This window comes from Argiope bruennichi, chromosome 1 (assembly GCF_947563725.1).
Source record: "Argiope bruennichi chromosome 1, qqArgBrue1.1, whole genome shotgun sequence".
Lineage (NCBI taxonomy): Eukaryota > Metazoa > Arthropoda > Arachnida > Araneae > Araneidae > Argiope > Argiope bruennichi.
The window spans coordinates 64,569,646-64,593,373 of NC_079151.1; the positions used below are offsets into that span (position 1 = coordinate 64,569,646).

The window sequence follows — 23,728 nt, forward strand, 5'->3', positions numbered from 1 at the left end:
TCCTTTGTTCATTTATCCGGGAGGCAAATACAATATTCTTGAAAGTTGCTAATGTTAAAAGAAGTCGAGATGTTTGTAAACTGAAAGGAAATGATAATTATCACTTAATGATGGCATTGGCAATAATTCGTTAGTGTATTTGTAAATTATTTCTTCTATTTTATTTACCAAATCTGTTTGTTTGAAAAATGGTTTAAATACATTTCACTTCCGCGAAAAAAAAAATGTAAAAATAAATAACTTTTCTTCTTATTCTTGTATACATTTTAACCATAATTTCATTTAGTTTAATTGTAACTTTTATTGTAATAAGATGTTAAATATCGAATATTTTGCTTTTGCTTATAGTCTATGTGAAGATTATTTTTTTCGTATAGCATCTTTCCCTTCTCTGTATTTTCTTTTTCCTGAATTTCTATAATCGTTTTATCTTGAATTTTAACAATGCTTTTTCTCCTTGTGTATATGCTGCAGTTAAAATTTCAAAAAAAAAAAAAAAAAAAATTAAAATTAAAAATTGAAAATAGAAAGGCTTATTTCGAGATCTTGTACAAATGGGTTATTTTTCCCTCTTTTGTTTTTAATTATAATAAAAATTGTTTAGGGGAAAAAAAGGTAATTCTTCAAAATTGACAATTATGTGATATTTGATATAATTATTTTTTTGAGAGCAAGCATCATATTGTATTCCTACGCATGTACATTGTAAGTATAATATTGTGCATTTTTTATTAAATTAATTAAAAAAATATATTATAGTAGTAAAATTTATAGTATGTATGTAGTACAGGACATATTACTAAATTTCAATTCAACTTCAAACTTAGAAGTGAAAGACTGCAATTTAACATATGTTTTTAAAGATAAAGGTATAATGCATTTATAATTTTAAAGCTACTTCTGCCAACGAGAAAAAGATTGACATATTTTAAGACTTAAAGAAAAAGAAATCAAGCACAATTTTTATCAGATGAAACTATATTTTCCAATAATTTTCATATTCATCGATTGAAGAAAATATAATTTTTTTTAATTTTTCATATCTATTATACCAAATATAATAATAAATAAAGGATTCCTACAAAACAAATTGTATTCTAAGCCAATGAAATGGGCGATCAATCATATTATAAACCGATAAACATAGCAATTTTTGCAATGAATATTTGAATTTCTATATTTCTTTTACAATTCATATAATAATAATAAACAATAACCTATTTAAATATTTGTAAAAAAATTTCCTTGGATTGTTTTCCAAGGTAAATGCGAATTCTTTCAAACGTTCTCTGATGAAAACGAATACCATGAATGTTGATCATTTGGTAGGTTTTTCTTTCCTTGTGAAGGTTCCTTAGTTTTGAAGAGGATCAAAATAAATTTTTCCGGTCTTTTTATCTGTTGTTCATTCAAGCACGAAGAACGTGGGTGCGTTCGGCATGCTAAGCACCTTTGAACAAGTTTCGACGCACAGCTATGCAGCTTCTCGGAAGATTCAAACCAGGAATCACAGCTCGATCACGATGAGAGACAATGCTGAAAGAACATGTCATCTCAATAAGTTATGCTACAGTGGAAAGCGAAAACTTACTTTCAAGACGTGAACAGTTTTAATCATCTTAAGAATTTTCATTAAATTCTCCGCTTGTCAGTAATTATAAACGTCCGAGTTTTTTAAGTACGCTGTAAAGAAATATTTTCCCCCAGGACTGTGTTACTCTAATAAAATTTTATTGCTTTCTAGGGTGTACAAACTAGCCTCAATTTATCCCTCTATTAATAATTCTGCTGATGTTCGGTTTCGCAATTGCATTAAAAAGAAGGGAAAGAAAAGATCTAGGTATCTTTAATTTTCAAATGAAAAAAAAAAATTTACAAACCAACTTAATTATTAATTGCCAACTTAACCCTCCGACTACCAATTTTTTAAAATCTTTTTCTCTTCAATCGCGCAGAAAATGAAGGTAAAAGCTTCTGTATTAGACACATCTATTCGATTTTTTTTCAAGTGTTTTTAAACCTTCGTGGCTAGGACATGATGACCAAATACACCCTTCCCCACGACTACCACCAATAAAAAACTTCTTTTGCTTGTAACTATTTAAGCTGATTTTAATAGGTTATTGGGATGTATATGTCCGTTGGTAGTCAAAGGGTTAATTATTAATTTATAATAAATTTCAAGCTGAATTTTAATTGTTGAATAAAAGATTTCGCTTGAAATCTTGTCAGAAACGCATGTTTTACCATTGTTTTCAAACTAACTCAATTTTAATTATACATTTACTTTTTATTATGAAAGAATGTTGCCATTCTTCCCTCTAAAAAGTTACTTTTCTTCTATCTCTCTCTCTTTTTTAGAAATTTATCCTTTTACAGCCGATGATAATTTGAAAAAAAAAAATCTTTGAAATAAAATCTTTAAAACCTCGGAACATTTTCCTTTATTTTTTGTTTTAAAGAATCGAAAATATTTATTTGAACGTGACAATGCTCTTCTCAGTGGTAAATTCCTTGCCTGAATTCTACTTGTTAAAAAATTATTAATCTTTGGTCCTTATATCAATCTTTCGGGATATTCGATAGGTGTGGTCCTAGATAGATAGATAGATAGATAGATTCCTATGTGGTCATGTTAGCATTTAACCAAGAAGTTCTCCTGGTCATGCTAGTATTTAACCTATAGTTCTCGTGCTGACCAAACACATCCTTGGTCAACTAGCACAAGAACATTCTTTGTAGTACAACCTTAAATGTCTATGGCTGGAACTCTTTGTATGAGTTGCTCCCTATATGCAGATGCTCCAGAAAGTGAAGCATTTGCTTTCACAGCACTTCGAAAATTTCGTATACATGAATAGCTTTCATTTACTGGCAGAACAAAATAACAATGTTTTAACCTTCACTTCAATACAACTTACATCACATCAAAACAATTTTAAGAGCGCATTTATCGAGGCCAGTAAAAGGAAAGCGTTCATTTCCATTCTTAACTATCAGTCAGCCCTCTTCACATGGAAAAAAAATGCAGAATTACCCCAACAGTTTACAAGTTGTCCATCAAGTTGACGGGAAAATTGTGCACTTAAATATGCTCCCTCATTTAACGCCACAGTGCTACCAGGATAACAAAATATCCAAGAGATCTATATAGAAGGAATTGATTCCTCGGGCTACAGACCCCACCAACGTTGCCATCGTAGTTCCAACTATTTTATGTAGTGTAAAGGTCGCCGCATTAATAAATCATTAATAGCAATCTCAGAGAACAAGAAAAACCAGAACTGGAAAAGAAGATAAAGAAAATGCGACTTCATTTCTCCAATCAAGTGTTCAAGGTATGCATTTACCTGTGCAATAGAGCTCTCTGATTGAAGCACCGCGTACATCAGGTGTTCAGTTGTTGCCATCCTGCTACTCATTATTTATTTTGATCCAGTATGATAAGGGAGTCATGCTCGCCTGGCAAGGGTGCGAGATCTTTTCGAATTTTGTATTGAGACCTTTGTTCCGGGTACAAAATGAAAGCTTACTTGTATCGAAAAGGAAATGTTGACCTCTTTCACCTTGGCTCCCGGGTTGGAAAGAAGGATTATTAGCGTTGTCTTAGATGATGGTTAACTGTGAGACCACTGGGTTTGCCTTTTGCTGTTGTAATCACTGGAACCGCCCAGATCAAGTTTCTTTTTCGTAAAATTATTGAGAATGAAACGAGAATTATTTTGAATGCAATAGATAATAAATTATGAAAAAATCAGACATAATTTCCTATTCTCGGGTTTTGAGAAAAGTTCTATGAATAATGGGAATTTGATGTAATATCGAAATCCCAAACTGTTTAGTGGAATATATTTAAATGAAAATAAAATACTTGGTATTGATTCCTAAGTATAATTCTTGTCAACATTTCGGTCATGCATGCGGCTATTTTTTTTTCTGACTGGCTTTTTTCATTTGACTCCCCCCGCCACTTTTTTTTTTTTTTTTGATTTGATCTCTTTTTTTCCCACATAGATTCTTTTTAATTTCAGCTTTTGAATCCCACTTTTTCAGTTAATTTTGGTAATTTAATCATTTTATTGTTTCCATGAGTTAAAACTCTCTCGGGTAATAATACCGCGAATTCTGCACAGATCCTGTCAGAAATCTCATTTTGCTGCTTTAAGAAATAATTATTTTAATTAAGTTATTATAATTATTAAATCTCATTAGATTTCCAACTTCTAATCCGAAACGTCTGAGTATGATAATGTTTTAGGCTTAGTTGTATTAGCCGTTGTATTCACTGCGAAACGATTTTTACATCACATTATTTATAGAGAATATGTCACATTATTTATCGAGAATTAAAAATATCAACGTCTTAATTAGAAGGGAAGTATCAGCTCTGCTTCGACGTTAAAGTTCAAAAGAAGCACTTAAATTCCAATTAGCAGAAATAATCTGGATCAAATCGATCAAGATAATCAGATGTTCAAGTAAAAGTATAATTGAAAGAAATAGTTCATTCATTAAAAATACGAAAATTATAACATATAGATTATTAATTTCATAATTTTATTATTAATATAATAACTACGTAAATAATGTTGCTTGCATTTCACGTATATTGTATTAAAATATCGCTATTTAAACATATCGTTTGCTATCTTTAATCGTTTTTATCTAGGAAGATTTGGTTTGCTCGTAACTTTATCTCTCCTCCCCCCCGAAAAAAAGTAATTTGGATAATTAGGGTTCGGGTGATTGGAGCTTTATTCTGTAACATTAACGAAAAAAAATTTAGTTAGAATTTTACCACATCTATAAAAAGCATTGTTGCGAATTTTGCTTAAAATTAATATTGAAAAATTGATTGAAATAAAGAAACAAAATGCAAGGAGATAAAACTGGTATCACTGGAATTAAGTTTTGAATTTTAAATTGATGTAAAAAGACAGTTTTTATGGAATAATATACTCCAAAATTATTGAATAAACACATTACAATTTCAAGTAATTTTTAATTAATTACAAATCTGATTAAAATCTTGAAAAACGTTTTCTTAATGAATATTATTATCCAAGAAGTAATATTCTGTATCCAAAAGTCCTATGCCTTATGGAGAATTGCATTTTGTTTGCTACGCTTCACATTACATTAAAGTCAATTTTTATATGGCGCAATTCATCCATGTTTTTATTACACATGCTCTTATTACGTTCAATTAATCCATGCTCTCATAGACATACGGATCTGAAAACAAGAATTTGCAATTCTTAATAATTTTTTTATTATATTTCTGATAATGAAAAGGCAATCAAAACTTTTGTTTTGATCCTTAAAGGTGACAAATTAGTTGCGGTTAATGCTCTTCCCTTTATTTTATTCCCCCCTCAAGGTTTTTGTGGTTATTCTAAGAATCGCGTGAAGTCTTACTTTCCTAGAAAGTGTTTTGCATCTCGGTTATGTCAAATAACCTTCCAGAAATTATATTCAATAGTCCAAAGTTCCAAGTTCAAAATTGTAATCAAAAAGTTCATACGACCCAGATTAAGCTGGTTAAGGAAGTAATAAATGCTTTGAAACTTTTGCACGATGCGGTAAATATTTTGTTGTAATAATTATCTGACATTTAATTCACCATAACTAATATGTAATAGTTCAAGTCTGTGAATTTTACACCGCTATTTAAAAACTAAAAACTTTTTGCTGGATGACGTTATTATTTCAAATAATTAATTTTAAATCAATTTACTATGAAGTAATGAGATTGCTTTGGAATAAAATTACTATCATTACTTTACTTTTGGTCCGTTGAAATTATTTTCGTTTTCCTTGGGGCACTGGAATAAATCGCAGCGTCGGCAGCTTTGCAATTAATTCGCCAAAAAGCTACAATTTTTAAAGAGTAGATTTTTGGAATATTTCATATACATTTTTAATACCATCAACGAGTACCGTACCACGGCTGAAAAAAATGATTTATTTTGGCCATCTCACCTCCAACCATTTATGTTTAAGATCATGCATCATTCCTTAGCTGTATATTAAAAAGAAACTAGGTCATTTTTATCTGAGAGATTATTAATTTTTTTAATGTTATATCTTCGAAAACTTCGCCCACGTTGCAGTCGTCTGACAGTCTAGTCTGAAACTGACCTTGTTCTTAGATGCTTGCTTCTCAATTTAGAGCCTAAACGATCATTTGAAGATCGAAGTTTGACATACCCATGAAAGGATGAAGGATTTTTTTTATGTGTGTGCATTTTTTTTGAAACACGAAACTCAACACGTCGAACATTAATATTCATTCATTTTAAATGCTGAAATTTGAAGCTTGTAAAATGCGGAAAATAATCAGATAAGGGGACAATTACGCTGTTATTAGTATCTTTTCGGTACCTTAATGACTTAACAGATGGTTTTTTATGCCATTTTTTTTTATCATAAAGGGGAAAAAAATCCTCTTGATGTGTCTATGATTGATCATTAATTTTTCGCCCAGCTTCTTTTGAATAAAAATGTGAGTAAAGATAAAAAAAATCAAACAATTTGTGAAAATATTTGAAATACGTGCCTCTGAGATATCTGGCAATTATTTCCAAATTTGAAAATTAAAAGTTGCATCTCCTGTTAAAAGCATTCATTCTATATTTTTTTTTCATAGAAAAGATTTTACTTTTTCGAAAAAGCTAAACTATTTGTAACTTAGTATTAATTATGTATTAAATTAATTCCTGAATCATTATGCTCGTGCATCGTATTTACATCGAATTATTGCATATATGAAATTTTAAGATTAAATGGGGTCATTCATATGTTATAACTCAAAAATTACATGGAATCTAAACTCTATTTAAGCATTGTATGGACTTCGGTGAATTCCGAAAAAGGAAGATTTTAATTTATTAGATAATAAAGAAAACAATTCTGGATTTACGATAATAATTTGTTGGCAGAACATGTTAGAGAGCATCTACGTTAGAGCTAAGTGGTTTGCATGACTTGAAATTTCAGTAGTCACTAAATATTTTATTATAATTTAAATTAATACATACCATTTTCATACATATTTAATTAAGTAAATAATAATTAATATCAATTTAATATTTTCCGTTTTATTTTTTGGTTATTATTAAAACTACATGATTGTTTTTTAATTATACAATATAAGAGATAAGCAATTATACAATTATGTCCTTATTTTTTTATATTTGTTATTTGTATAAAGTTTTGAAAATTACTGTTTTGTTATGCCAAATAATTCTCGATTGTAATGCAGTTATGAACTCAAAATACCCTTTTAATCAGATATCTGAATCCTTTTATTTTAAAAAAAAATTTCGAAATATCAGCGACATATTGATTGATGTGTTGGCAAAATGTGCTACATGACAGCGGCGTCATGGACATTTGAAAATGGTTTTTTTAGCGATGCTTCTAGCTGTACTTAAACATTTTGCTGCACTTATCTCTCAAAAAGACGAGGTGGAAACTATAACAAAACTATAAACTTGTACAAATATTCAGTAGACGCATTAGCTGAGATTGTTTTTGAAAGGCTTTTCAAGAATGATGTCTTAAAATAATCCTACGTGCTATCTTGTAATTACATTAGATTACAAGAGAAGTAATAAGCTCTTGAACAGTTAACAAAATATTTCTGCTAGCAACATTTATTTCGAGAGTATTATTACTTTCTTTGTTAGATCAATTAATCTTCTTTCAGCGTCAAGAAAAAGTAAGCTTGAGCGTCGCTTTGAAATTAAAACGCTTTTCTCACCGTCCGTGAGTGGGTTTGAATAGAAAAAGTACAAAAGCGCACGTGGTTAATTGAAAGAAATGGGATGGCAAAGGGGCCATCATTAAATCATTTGTCGATGTTTGATTGATACTCATAACATCTGAAGATCTATAATAACAGCCTTATTCTTTGGGAATCTTTCGAAAATGCAATAAATATATCATACAAAAAGAAAATTGTGAGAGAAGAAGAAAAGAATGCAAATGGTTTTTGACTTCAGGTCTGCAAGAAACACCAGCTGTTAAGAAATAATTTAATTTAGAAAAAGGAATAGAAATGTGCGAAGAAGATTGAAATGTTGGCCCACTCAATAAAGCTAAACAAATCACAATGAAATTTTTCCTCTTTCCTCACTTGTTATCTAGTTCCATTGTTCAAATTCGTTTGGTTTAAAGTTGAAATCCATACAAGGTCTGCTAAGCTGATTTTATAAAAATCAACTTGACTGCCCTCGAACTATAAATACGAGATTATATTTTTTTTGAATTTTCTTGATTGTTAATGACAAGAATTAGGGTTATTTTATGATTGGATTGGTTTGGATTTTTGATTTTTATGGCTCAAGAACCAGAATTGGCTATGATACGCCAAGACACATGGCATGAATACATTCCCATACGATTAAATAACAAGGAAAATTGCTTCCACCAGAATAAAAGATTGAGAAAAAATTTTTTAAAAGAAGCGTTTATAAAAAGAGGAAAGCTTTAAATACTAGAAAAATCGATGGCTAAAATAAAAAAAAATGTTTAAAAACTTGAAAAACAACGATATTTATATAAAATGGATAAAGTAAATAGTTCTTAAAAATTCGAGAATATTTCGATGAAGTTGTTCTTCAACTTGTTCAGATTATTTGATGAAATGTGTATATTTTTATGACTACATTGAGACAACCAACACAGAAAAGAATTACATGTAATCGTAGGAAACTTATGATACAATCATGTATTCGTAATTATATTAAATCTAACGATATAATGTATTGGATGCAATTGCATGAAATATCGGAAGCAGATAGCGCAAACAGATATGTACGACTATACATAACACATGTGGATGTTGTCACCACATGTATCAGTGTTATATAAACAGATAGATGATGCAAACACATATTTCAATAATATACAAAATTGCATGGACTTAATATCAATAACGGATTAATAACTTAATCAATAACATGGATAAATAACTAAAAGCTGGTGTGGTATTGATATAATGCAGTAATTAGTTTTTTTAATGTGGTATTGACATAATGAAATAATTATTTTAGTATATCAATAACATAGATATAATAATTTTCACCATTCAAGTTGCACAGAACATGTGGCTTCAGAGATATTCTCAAGAGAGAGATGCTCTGAATATAAAATGTTGATTTCTTTCAATAAATATCTCTTACTTTTTTAAAATTAAAGAAGAAAATCTGATTAAAGAAAATTCTCTCTCTCTCTCAAAAAAAGAAGGTAATGAAATTAATTTTTATCAAATTAGCATTTTGCAGTTTTTTTTAATTTTCATTTTTAAATAAAAAAAGATTATCAAAGCATTATATTTTACCAAAATAAAAAATATCAATACCACTATTTGCCAAAATTTTGTAAAAAGTTATTTGTAATCATCGCAATAGATATATCTATCAAAATCAAAAGAAATTATTGTTTAATTATATCATTATATCAATTTCACACTAGTGACCCTTCTCCGGATGAAAAAGCACGCTGGATAGATTTTCATTCAAGAAATTTTAGCAAGTCACAAAACTAATAATAATAATAACTTGATGCATTAATGAGTGATAAAGAAATATCAATTTAAACAAATGATTAAACAATTTTTTATTGAAATCCTCTGGATATTATCTGGACAATATTTGCGCTCAAAAAGTGAAGAATCTAAAAGAAATAAAAATTACGAAATTTGTAAAAACACCAATTTGGATCTGATCTTATAATTTAGGGAAAGTCTGATTTAAAGCAAGGTTTTGTAATTTTAAGGTAATTCATTTATATAATGAAGGTAATTCATTTAATTGAATGAAGGTAATTCATTTATGGAAGAATCATATGAAACATATACATATAAACGAGCAAAGATTAGTACAAAAATTAGCATGATTATTTGCTTGAATTAAAAAGAATTGAATATAAAAATGTTTTTGTAATTGTTTTTGTCAAATTGCACTGTAGAATTTGATAAATTATTAAATATTTTACAACTTCGGCCAAAAATGATTCAAGTCTAATAATCCAGATTTCTCTCACACATTTTTATGAGCAAATCTTGTTTCTTTTTTTTATTGCAAAATACAGTTCATTACCTGAAATCGATATCAGCATACAGATCACGATGCGAAGAGCTCAGAGTTCAAGGAGTCAATAAGAATATCAATCGGAACAAGCTCTGTCTTCTCGAGCGTTTTCTACTGCATAAAACACCAGCGTTATACTTAGAAACTATTGTTTGCTTGTACTTTTTGGAACAATGGCGCAAAGACGAACACGAGCCTAAATATAGTCTTCGAATTCTGGATTTTGCGGTTCAATGAGTGATGGTGAGAAATTGAACTGAAGATCCTTTATTATTGTGAGCTTTACGCATTCTTGCTTGTCTACGACGGTTAACTGCTTCGGTACGTGATAGCAATGAACTACAAGCGGCAGCTGCTTCATTTGGAATTGGCTCGTGAAAGCTGTAAAGAAACAAGTAGAACTTGCAGCTGAAATCGTCATTTCTTTTATAAAAATGCAGGCAGTTTTAAAAGGAAGCGCTTGAAATGTGGATGCTTACATAATTCTTGCATGGAGTACATAGAAATGAGCAGGTAAAGAAATACTCTGATTGTTGTCTTTTTTTAAAAATTCATTTTGTTGTAATCTTAAATCTGAACTAGCCGCTTTTGGTTACCAATTCGTTCATCCAGTTTATCGACTTTTTAGGTTGTTAAATGATTAATTTATTATTTGATACGACTGAAAAACAGGAATTCAATCAGCATATATATATATTGGCCGGATTCTTATTTTATTTGGTTTAATTTTGATACTTTTTTTCCTATTAACTTGGTTATTCTTACTAATTAGTCTATATTCATCTGCGATTTAGTAGTAGCTACATTTGCGCTCTCTAAGTACAATGATGCTTTTCTGTTCTTTTTTTAGTTTTTAGTTTGATTCAGAAATAATTTTTTAGTTTCGATTCTGAAATAATTTTAATTTTAGATCGTTTCAATAATAGGTTTTAATTACATAATGCTTATATTTTTGATTGCTTATATATATATATATATATATATATATATATATATATATATATATATATATATATGTAATGATATTTTAACTCTAATTTCAATTTAATTAATTTTCAAGATTTTATCTTAATTTAGCCCATAACAACTTCATTCTAAAATATTCTCTTATTTCGTGATCCAATTCCACTGTCTCTACTTAATTAATTCAAGAGAAGCTTTGTTAAATTGTTGAATCAGGTAAAATCTAACTTTCCCACACTACGCGTAAAGAGATAACATACCGCTGATCAAGCAAATTCTTTTTTAAAATCTCCCTGTGTTTCCCCTACCTTGTCCACCCGTATAACGAAAATCCCTATCGAAATCTCATAATACATTAGCACTGTAAAGAAATATTTTCCCTATCAAAATCATAGGTTATATAAGACCAGGGATAAAATGTCCAAGAGCTTTTCCGCATTCCTCTCTGTGTCGTTCTGTGTGCTCATCGATTGTACATATGCTTGCTTCTTCAAAATGAAATAAAACGATGTCACAAAATTAAAAGTATCTTCATTGTCTTCAAACTGCATCATGCTTCACAACAAATAATATTACATATATATATATATATATATATATATATATATATATATATATATTACGAAATAAAAGCGGAAGTGAAAATCCTACTACTGAGATAATTATTGCTACAAACACCCGATTGAATGTTTTGATGCATAGTTTGAATTCCTTCATCGCATTTAAAAACATTTTTTCAGATAATGTATCAAAAAGAATTAAAAATATTATTTCTTTTTAGGAGGAAATTGTGTAGAAATGAAATTGATATCCATAAAAAGATAATTTTTTGGGACTTAAGATAATGCAAAGGTAAATTTTTATAATTTAATTTCCATAGGGAAGTCATAACGATACGGCTAGACTTAAAATTAATGTACGGTCGTCGAAACTGAAATATTTTGAGTCGATTTTTCATCAATTTTTTTGCTTTTTCTAAAAGTCATTTGTTAACATTTCTAGTTATCCGCTTTTGTTTCTAAAAGCTGGTGTATCATTTGAATATTTATTTTCCAAGTTATAGTTGAAATGCGTTGCTTTCTTTTATGATTTTTATAATCAAATTATCTCGTTAACGCTAGAATTCCTTCCAAGAAAAAACATTTACATAATGCACACTGTAGATCGTACGATACTACATTATTTGCCCCTATTTGGAGCCGAAGAATAATTTGATTCAATTGTTAATGTATTATTTCTATTTTTTGACTCAGAATAAAATAATTCAAACTGAGTTTCTTCGAAATAGAAGACCTATTCTGATCAACAAAAAACATCATGCATGAGAATTTAAAAAAAAATAGTGATCGTTCATTTTCTCTAAAAGATTAGCTATAAGTTTATCTTGTAAAAATTTGAAATACATATTTACATCATACTTTTTTCCCCCTCTAATCTAATCTTTTAAAAAAATCATTGAAATAGGCCGCCTGAAATCTTGAATTTGGTGTTTGAGAAGCAATTTAGCTCTATATTAATAACCTAAGTATTTTTTGATATTTGTATTTTTTGATTAAAGATAGGTGGTCGGTTGTATCAAATAAATATTGATTAACATGATGAACATAGACGCATTACAATTACCGTCAACATACTGGGATGATAGATCGAGCGTAATTAAATATCTCTTGCATAAACCGTGCACTTTCTTATCGGTTCTTACAGGAAAAATCTGCTGGCGGAAATGTGGGCAGGCACCTTGTGAGGCTTCAGAATCCATTCATAAATGTTAAATTAGCAATTCCTTTGATGGATATGCCTATCGCCATGTGACTTTTGTCGTAAAAATGTAATGCACATGAAAATTTGAAATATTATTACGCTTTTAGGTTATATTGGTGCGGTTTATATAATCTATGAAAATTCTTGCCATTAATAGTCAGTTTCTGAAGAATATTTATATTATTCAAATAAATATGCGTTAACTACTTTACATAAATCAGGTTAGATTTATTTATGCACAAAATTCAATCAATTTCGTTTTTAATGTTACTTTTTTTTGTACAAAATGTATCTTATGAGAAAAGTTAACATTAACTTTTGTTAACATCAAAATCTACCTTTTTAAATAGTTTTTAAATAAGAGACATTTTGTGACACGGATATTTGTAGCATTATTATTACATTGTAGGACGATCTGATAGTGTGTGAAGAATTTTAAAAAGTATTTTAATGAGCAAAAAAATGTTGAACTATAAATATTGATGATATGTAAAGAACCATATATAATCTCTAATATGGTTAAATAACTGTCATTGAAAATCTTTATAACACCTATTTTATCAGAGGGTATGAAAATGAATCTTATTTCAAAAAAAAAATTCTCATCAATTTTTTAACGTTATATTTTCAAGTGATTTAAATACTATATAATAACAGGAATTATCGTCAGAAAAGTGAATTATAGGAATGCACGTATGATAAATACTGATTTTAAACGGTGCTTAAAAACTGATTTGAATATCTTTTTTTTTTTTTTTTTTTGTCGGTATTTGTTAGACAAAAAAGAGACATGGAGGGGGGGGGGGAGAAGAAGAAGAAGAAGAAGGGAGAAAAAAACACACACACCTATGAATACAGTACTTAAATTTTAAAGATAAAGGAGAGAGGTTCTTTTCAAAGAATCCGAAGGAACACACATCGCGTTCGATATGCCCTGAAGGTACGGCCAAGAAAAGCGCTCTCCAATTAGAACTCTGAAATTGTTGAATGAACGCGTATTGCCGCGCTTTTTTCTAAGTCGTTTTCCTCCCTGAATGGAAGGGAAAAGGCTTACCCCTTGATTAAAACACTAACACTTTGGACAGAAGATTTTAATCACCGAACACATTTGACAGACAAAAGAGAACATTAAGAAGTTGTTATCATTTCGGCTTAAGCTATCTGAAAGGAAAGGGCAAAGGGAAAAAAAGTAGCTTGAAGCAAATGTAATTACCTCCAGTGTGAGTTGCAATGTTTTTTTTTTTAAAGAAGTTATTATCACAAATGGATGTTTTCCACTAAGAGAGGCAATTCTTTGAAAATATAATATAGTAGTACAAGTTTGAATAGAACTTTTACAAATTATATTTTGAAAGCTTTCTTTTTTTTAATTGTTGTTGTTTTATACATATTAACGAAAACTGTTTGGTATAATTATTTGGAAAGTTATAAATATAATTTTTAAAGAGAGTAAAACGCAGCAGTATTTTTATGAACGCAACTGTTAGAGGTACATTAATAATTAATTTTACAACAATAAAATGCATTGTTAAAATATTACATAATTTTTTATTAATTAGACGGAAACGTTGCTCTTCTAAATTAGCATAATTAAAAAAAAACTATTTCTTAAAAAATTTAAATTGGGGTAAAAATCATTTTCATGCAATATTCTAGGATGTTATCAAGGGGAAAATGGCAAAATTCTGTTTAATTTTCGATTTAGTAAAATTCTAATTAAAACATTTTTAAAACCCTAAACGCATGTTTTTACCTCAAAATATACTTGCTCCGATTTTAGAAAGTCCAAGATCAATGATCTGTCCAGCAATAGGCAAACACACATATAGGCACACGCACGTATTCTTTTTTATTATTTGCTAAGATTAAACAGGGTGAATACTGTGTCAGATTAATTCCTTTAGAGGCTCTTAAAGTAATGGATGGCCATCGAGTTTTGTTCACCTTTTTCGGGTTCAAAACTAGTTTTTTTTTTATTATTGATTTTTATTTGCTTTTTACATAATCAGTTTTAAGCGACCAATTTCTGCGATTGAAAAAAGAAATAATTGTGGCTTGAAGAGAGTTGATTTAAGTATCTCGTTAAAAAAAAAAAAGTATTTTAAACTAAATAATAAAAAAAAGGGATTCTGTTAATTCATCAAAATATTGTTTAAAAAACGAAATCTTATTTTTTAAAATAAAGTATATTTAAAAAAACATTTAATTGCGCTTTCAAGAGAATTGATTTAAGTATCTTGCTTAAAAAAAGTATTTTAAATTAAATAATAAAAAAAAAGATTCTTTTAACGCATCTAAATGTTATTTAAAGAAACGAAATCAGATATTTTTTTAATGAAACATGAAAAGGAACATATAATTATGAAACAGCACAATACAAATCATGAAAAAGATAATTATATGTTACTCATGTAATGCTGCTCAAATAATATTCTAAGATTTAAACGCTTCTTTATTATAACGTGAAAAAATTTCAGTACATGGTCTTTGTAAGTTAAATGAAAGCAAAAACGTAAAATACATTAAAATACCACAAAAAAAAAGAATTTCAACGCCCTGGGACTATCCAAATAAGGTTTATCGAAAAGACCTTGCCTATTTGATAATGCGGCCCTGGTTGAGAAAAAATTAATTGGACAAAAAATATGGTTTATCACATGTAGTTATGCTGCTGAATAAGAAAGACATAAGATGATGAAAAACAAAAAGGTTAAATGCTCGATGCGATTGTCCTTCGGTATTCTGATAATATCCCATTGAATACACCAATTTGTAAAAATTATCAGTTTTTACAAATAGCATGTGAGAATTTTCTTGTCTATCCAATTAGTGAGTGAAAATTGATTTTCTTTTCAGGATACTCTCTCTCTCTTTTGTATTTTGTATTCTAGACAGAAATTCTGTTGCACTTGTATAGCGGCAATAGTTTTTATGAAACCACCTATAACATTTATCTTTAATATCACTGTTATACGTCTTCATCGTTACGAGAATACAGAACGGAAGATGAATAACCCCGAATTGGATCTCGCTAAAGCATAAACACGAAAAAAATTAAGATTTTCTCACCGTGAACATAGGATACAATTCTGCTCATATGTAACGAAATCTTTCAAGCAATATTTCGCAAATTTTTAGCTATGAAATCGCCCAACTAATTTATAAATGTTTTGTATTAGAGCTAAGTTTATTTTAAAAAAAAGATAAACGAGTTTTAAACACGATTACAAAGTCTTTTAAACATTTTAAACGGTATCAATTAATTATATTTCAAATTTGATTCATTACTTTTAAATTATGGAACCATTACGTATATAGAAAAAAAAAGTTTAAAAGTGATTATCATATCCATCTTTTTGAATGTAACATGAATTGAAGTCACCATTTTTATATCATAATTTTATGTTTTAACTATTAAGGAATTTTCTCGAATTCCCTTCTTTTAAGGACACTTCCGTCTTTTTTTTTGTGTGTGTATGTTCGCATGTACATAAATTAAATCATTTTTTATAAGCCTTTAAAAATATTTTGCCATAAGACAAACCGATGCAAAAGACTTTAGAAATAAAAGTTTAAACTTTTTTTTTAATCTTGAAATCAAATATCTTGGGGATTGTCCTATCCTAAGATTTTTTTTAAACCGAAGACTATTTTTAAGATAAATTGTAAACCCTAGTCCCAGAGCTTAGCTTTTTTGAATTATTTATCACTTTCATTCTTTGGTTATTTCTAATTTTTTAAGCAAAGCTTATTAAATTATCTGAGAAGCTGATAAAACAAGAAACGTAAAGAAATTTTAAGCACAAAATTCTATGATTAAAACTTAAAAATTTCATAACATTTTATTGATGTGGGAAAAGATTTTGTGAGCAATAATTTTACTTTTTGTTAAATGAATAAAACAATGCAATGCCAAAATATTCGAGAAGCGATTTTTTAAAAAAATTATTTCTACTTGACATTGGAGATGATAATTCCAACCAACGGACAGACGGACTTCCTATGAACAGATTTTGCTCAAAATTTACTACGTGTACGAGAAAGAAAAATTTTAGCCTTAACAAGATAAAAGTCTGGTAGATAGAGTGGGTACGAAAAATGTCGATCTTTAAAAAAATTTAGACCCTATTAGTCAAAAGAAAGATTTCAAATTCAAACTTTATTCTCTTATCCATTCTTCGAAGATAAACACAAGAAACTTCCCGTAAACGTATAAAAAAAATCGAGAGAAGAAGAAGATTCTCATCATCTTCTTAGTAACTACCTTGCTATTCTTTTTCTCGATCTCGGAACTATTAAGTTTCGAAACCAAAAAGTGTTAGTGGCAGTTACACACTGAATATAGAAAAATACATTTATCTCGTTTTTGATTCATCCATTTATTCAATAGATTACAAGTAAATCATTTTTATAAAGTTTCTATGCCCGACCATTAGTATATGTATATATACATATAAAAGCTAATAACTCAAAGCGATTTCCATGAAATTAGTCTTTGATTGCTCAAAGTGAGTCGGCAGAAAGTTTCCAAAGAAACACGAACCGTTAGCCCTGAGTAATAATTACCAGAATTAATGTCTACTTTTTTCGTCATGAGGAACATGTTTTTCCTTCTAGAAACTAGGACGGGCATTTGCTTGCGTTGTTTAAGAGAAAGAATAATAATTAGATAGAAACAGATACATTTCCTTTAGATTCTTTTTATAAGCTTCGAAATGAAATGGAATGAAAGAATAATGTATGTATTTTTTCAGCTTAAAAAGAATGACGATAGTAATGTTTTCGTAATGGACTTACTGACTTGCAAATACTATTATTCCATTTGAGAAATTTTTCATAAAAAGCTCTATTAAGATTGTGAAATAAGCTAATGAGAAAAATCTTTGATGTTGCGTGTATCCTGTAGGATGTATTTTTGTAGCTTTAATATGCAAGGATCGGAATTACTAAAGCGAGGTACAATTAGTCTTTGCAGAATCTTAATGAGTATTTTTCACCATTTCAATAGCTTTAAAGATTGCAAACTTCTAAAGTTATTTTTTTAACAATATTACTTGATATCAATGACATTATGGCAGTTATTAATTTGTTTGAAAATTATTTGATAATTTTTTTAATAAATAAACATTAAAAAAATGTTGAATTGCTCAAATGACGATAAAAAATTATTTAAATAAAATTTGAATGTAGTATTTAGAAGGAGAAATATAATATATAAAAATTCCTGCTTCATTAAATAATGTATCTTTCTTTGAAAATATATAGAATCAACAGGAAAGAAAATTGTAGGAAAATTATTCGTAAAAAGAAATTATTCTTAATAATTAGAAAAATTATTAGTAATCTTTTAAAAAAATAAAAATTGCATAACAGTTCTTTAATTCAGTGGTCGGAAGAACAAAATATTACAAATCGATATTGCATAAATGCATTTAAACGGAGTTCATAATTTTCTCATACTGGTAAACTGCTTTGACATTAATGCGTAAATAAAGTAAAAATAAAAATAAATTTTTTAATCTAAATTAATGAATTTTCTTTATAAATCAGTTTTGCTGTCCCTGTATAAACATTTGAATTTATTTTATTATTTGATTTATTCATAGTTATATTATTTATTAATTATTAGTAAAACAATATCAATTTTTTGTGCTTTTAAATAAATACTTTGTGGCAGCAACATTTGTTAATTATTTTACAATTTTAATTTGATTTTCTTCTTTTTTTTTCAGTTTTATTCTGAAATATATCTAGAATGAGAAGATTCTTGTAAGAATATGTGCCAATCTGATTGCAAAGAATATAGACTTTTCAAATATTTACATGGAGGGATTCAAGAAATTTTACAGAAATGTTGAATAGGTAAGTACAAAGCATTTAAAGTTTCTGTTAGAATAAAATGTTGGAAGTATTCTGTAGCCTTTTGTCGTCTTTTAATTTTTACGAAATAAATGTTGGTTTACTATAAATTGTATTATATAAATTGTATCTATAAATTGTATTATATAACATACATGGTGTGATATGTATAAGGAGAAAAGAAAAAAGAAAAGAAAAATGTTCAGGACATTCAAGAGGTAAACCATTGATTTCAGAATCAGCAAATTAAGTAAAAGTTCACAAAGAATGATTTTTTTTTCAACGTTTTAATAACAGTTAGACATAAAAACTACTTTACGCCATTTTTTTTTAAGTTTTTCGTTGATTTTAGTTTTATTAGCATGCAATTTCTTCTCTAATTTTAATAAATTAAAAAAAATTAAATGCATTTACAGCAAAAATATCATTGTTTAATTTATCAAAATTATACTTACGAGTATTGCTATGGTATTATTAAATACAATTTTTGCGTGCAAACCATTTACTTATAACAGCTTTTATGTGCCATAATCAAAAGTAAAAATTTTAAAACAATATAAAGGTGGACGAATCAAACCTAAAATATCAGGCTACGATATTTTGGACTAGAGGTTCTAATTTTTAATTACCATTTTTTATTAGTTGATGATATTGAATCTTAATTTAAACTTAAGTTAACGTTTTCTGTAATATTCTTCTTATTATTGTATGTCAAGGCTTTTCCGGCTGTATTTATCATCTTTAAAAATGTAGATAAAATTCATGTCAATCTCTTGAAAACCCTCTCCATGGAGCGCATTTTAATATCATAGACTAGCTTGATTAATGTCCTTAAATTTACACACTGTCTTATAAGAGTAGACTTACTTTCTACATATATCTGCTTGCGACTAATCTCAAATATTGGCATGCAAATTTTTTTTGTACCCATTCATTTAAAAATACCGAAACTTTTATTAAAATTCAATATTGTGTTTGTTTATAATTCATTAAAATTTCGAGATATTATACTAAAATGAGTAGAATAGTAAATAAATGGAAAACTAGAGATGGAAACATTAAAAAATATGATTCATTCATTCAAAAGTAATTTTTAACATTGTAACACTCTCTAATAATGCCAGTACGCCAACTAAGCGCCAACATCTTCGCCAATGAAAGACTGTGAGTATGTAAACCTACCGACCTCGAGAATTAATTATGTTAAACTGTAAATTTAAATATTGGCTAAATGTAGAATTGTTGTTGTGTAGTTGTAAGTGTAATGTATTGTATAATTGGTTGTCTATTAAATTCTTTTAAATTGTTAAAGCCCGTTTTCATGCATTGCTCTTATAACATTGAATACTGTATTAAAATACTTTAATAATATTTGGTAATTTGATCTGTTCATTATATTTAAGAGCTCGACAAACTCTTTATTGTTCAGAAATAAATCTACATTTTTTTTTTTTTTTTATCATTGAATTGTCAAATAAACAGTAGCTGAATCAGTTACAGTCAGAGAAATATAAAATAGTTTCTGTCAAACGAAATGAAACTAAAGAGTTTTGCAGAAAACAAATGCGATTTTCCCATGCTTCATTTTTTCTCTCCCGACTGACCTGTGAAGAAAAATTGCTGGGTGGTTACTCATTATCCAAATGATCGAAAGCTTTTCTTTGATGTTTCTTTCGTGTTTCGTTTGGTTACGTTCAATTTTGAGTGCCCGCCACTTTCCTTCGACGAATTTAATTAAAAGCCGCTGCAAATTGCGCATTTGAGAATCCAAATTACACACCTGACATTACTTGAGACGTGAGACAAGCGAATGTTTTTTTGTTACACGTTCTTTTCTTTCTCTTTTTACATTTTTAGTTTAACTTACTATGCGAATAGTCAACCTACAAATAGTGCATTTTTATATATGTTCTGGAAATGAAAATGATAATGATAATATACAAAGTATAGAAAGATATATATTCTTTTTCCAGGAAATTTGTAAAGTGTTATAGTCAATATTTTTCAATTTAAAAATTGCTTTTGAACTTGTGTGATAAAGTAGTTTACTCAAAAAAAAAAAAAATTCACAATTTATTTTCTTATTTTAACCACAAATTATTAAAATCCTTTTAATTTATTTTTGTTTTCTACAATGGTGAAAGTTCAAATTTATTTCATTGTCGTCAAATATAAAAAGTATATCAAATTTCATTTATTTTTCGTTTATTTCGGGGTGGCGGGTAGGATTGGTAGAAATTTAACAAAAAAGAGGGTATAATTTATTAATGAATATTATAATTTATTATATTACCGATTATTATTATATTATATTATTATTATATTAATTATTAATGAATAATAATTACTTTATTTATTAATGATTATTACCGATTTAGGACGAATTAAATCTTTCTGCATATAAAATATCTTATCAGTAATTTAACAAGTTTTTAGCAATATTCAGACTTCTGGATTGATGGAAAGTTTGTAAAATTTGAGTTCATATGATATTTACTGACGAATTCGTGTGACTACTTTATTACCAAGTAGGTAAATTTTATGGTTTCTTCAATAAATGAACATTATATCAATAAAGTTATTTTGTACCGAGTTATTGCCAACTCCTCTCAATATTATTTTTCGTTTTACAAAAAAGAGCGAATATTTTCAATCCTAAATTGTTTCGTGTTAAACTTTAATATTACACACATATAAAGGTATAGTTGCAATAAAAAGTATAAGGTATCTTATAAAATAATAATGTCTTAATAATAGAAGGTGTCTTAATGCAATAAAAGGTGTCTTATAAAGGTATAATCGCAAATATTCTTTCAAATTTTTTTTAAATTCTTTTTATGACTTCTTTTCGAAGATATTTAAAATAAAAAAAATTTACTGAACTTAACTACAAATATATATTAAATAATTTTTGGCAGTGGAATAAAAATTTGAATAAGAATGAAATGGTGGAGGACACGCATATACAATCTAAATATGGATGTAAAGAACTGGAGGACGTATCATTCAGCTACACAAAATGGCAAATAAAGAATATTTTATGAGAAAATACATCCGTTTATTTTGGAAGTTTTATTGTGCTATTCCATTTCTAAATGGCTCGGTACGTCTGCCGCACCCGTAATTCTCCAACAGACAAATGGGCGTTTACAAATCATTCACAAAAAGATAAACCCTTATCTTTATTCTTCCGTATAAATCAACATTTTTGTTCCAATTTTTACATGTGGTCATCGCTGTTGCTTATCGCATTGGCTGTCGAGGAACACATTATTTTGACGTCAATTTTAAGCTCTAATTCTAAACTAAATATTTACCACACGTGTTAAGGGTTGGGCATTTAATCGTAGGCTCAATAAATGTTCTTCTTTTTCTTCATATCTGGTTCTCTCCAATAACTCACCGGGCTGGACTTCAGTTAAGCCAATGAAATATGTCAAATGTTGAATGCCTCCATTTGCAATTTAAATGAAAGAAATCCGCTTATAGAAATGAAAAGGTTATTTGATATTGATCACAGTGATTGGGGCCACTTTATCGTGTTATAATAATAAGGTTATATTCCATCTGACGGAATTAAGTACATTCGTAGGTGAAAAAAATCTGCTCGTTAGCTTGCTGTTATAATTTCAATTAAAATAAAAGTGTCTGGAGATGTGATGGAAATAATACGTTTGTCTGATTGCATGTTTGCGGGATTGCCATTTCGTTTCAAAGCTGCTTTCCACTATAATCAAACTTTACTATATCGAGTGAAAGAAAAAAAATGGCTGTATTGAAGTGATCAAAAGAGAAATAAGGATCACTTACTCCTATAATCTTCTCTATGTGACAAAATTTGATAAGTTGCGAACAAAAATTGCATAATACTAATAGATATCAAATAAAGACGAGGAATATTAAAGCACAATTATTACATGTTTTATATCTTATAGGAAAATACAAATTGTGCCTGAAGATTTTCTGTCAGCATTATGCAAATAAGGGATTGTGACGTAAACAAACACTCAAAATATACTTATTTTTCTTGTAAGAACTGTTCGCTCAAATTTTTATCTTTCTGCTATTTAGTTTAAAATGAAATAAGTCAAAGAATAGAGAAGAATGCTTATAAAAATATTTACGGAGAGAAAAGTTATTAATAACCTGGATTAATTTTGATTACATGTTTTATATCTTATGGGAAAATACAAATTGTGTCTGAAGATTTTCTGTCAGCATTATACAAATAAGGAATTGTGATGTAAACAAACACTCATAATATACTTATTTCTCTTGTAAGAACTGTTTGCTCAAGTTTTTATCTTTCTGCTGTTTAGTTTAAAATTAAATAAGTTAAAGAATAAAGAAGAATGCTTATAAAAATATTTACGGAGAGAAAAGTTATTAATAACCTGGATTAATTTTGATTACATGTTTTATATCTTATGGGAAAATACAAATTGTGCCTGAAGATTTTCTGTCAGCATTATACAAATAATTAATTGTGACGTAAACAAACACTCATAATATACTTATTTCTCTTGTAAGAACTGTTCGCTCAAATTTTTATCTTTCTGCTATTTAGTTTAAAATTAAATAAGTTAAAGAATAAAAAAGAATGCTTATAAAAATATTTACGGAGAGAAAAGTTATTAATAACCTGGATTAATTTTGATTTAATAATTAGTATAGATTTAATTTATTTTGGTTTTAATATCTAATTTATTAAAAAACTTTCTCTTGGAATATGAAATAAAAAAATCACATTACCAAATCCTTAAATAATTTTTGATAGGCACTTACAGAAAAATTATGGATAATCCAAAAATTAATCCAGATTTTATAATAATAAATACTATTTCATAACCCAGATTAGTTCGATTCCATCTTGTTAAAAGCTTATCTAAATTTTCTCATTGAAAACTGAATAAAATCAATTCGGATTAACACAAAAAAAGATTTGTAAAACTAAAAATCTATAGAACTTGAAAAAGAAAAATCACATTGGAAAAATAATAATAAAAAAGCTAAATATTGCAAAAGGTTGAATTTGCTTTATAAAAAAA

At 28.1% G+C, this 23,728-nt stretch overlaps 1 protein-coding gene across 2 annotated transcripts in view; it reads left to right on the forward strand.

The window, feature by feature from the left end:
* The window catches only part of LOC129966050 (ankyrin repeat domain-containing protein 6-like), a 127,793-nt gene that overhangs the window by 48,151 nt on the left and 55,914 nt on the right, over positions 1-23,728 (forward strand). For both annotated transcript variants that reach the window (XM_056080407.1, XM_056080416.1), the window contains exon 2: positions 18,554-18,683. The gene's annotated coding sequence lies outside the window, so the exon portion shown is untranslated. The remainder of the gene's footprint in view (positions 1-18,553; positions 18,684-23,728) is intronic.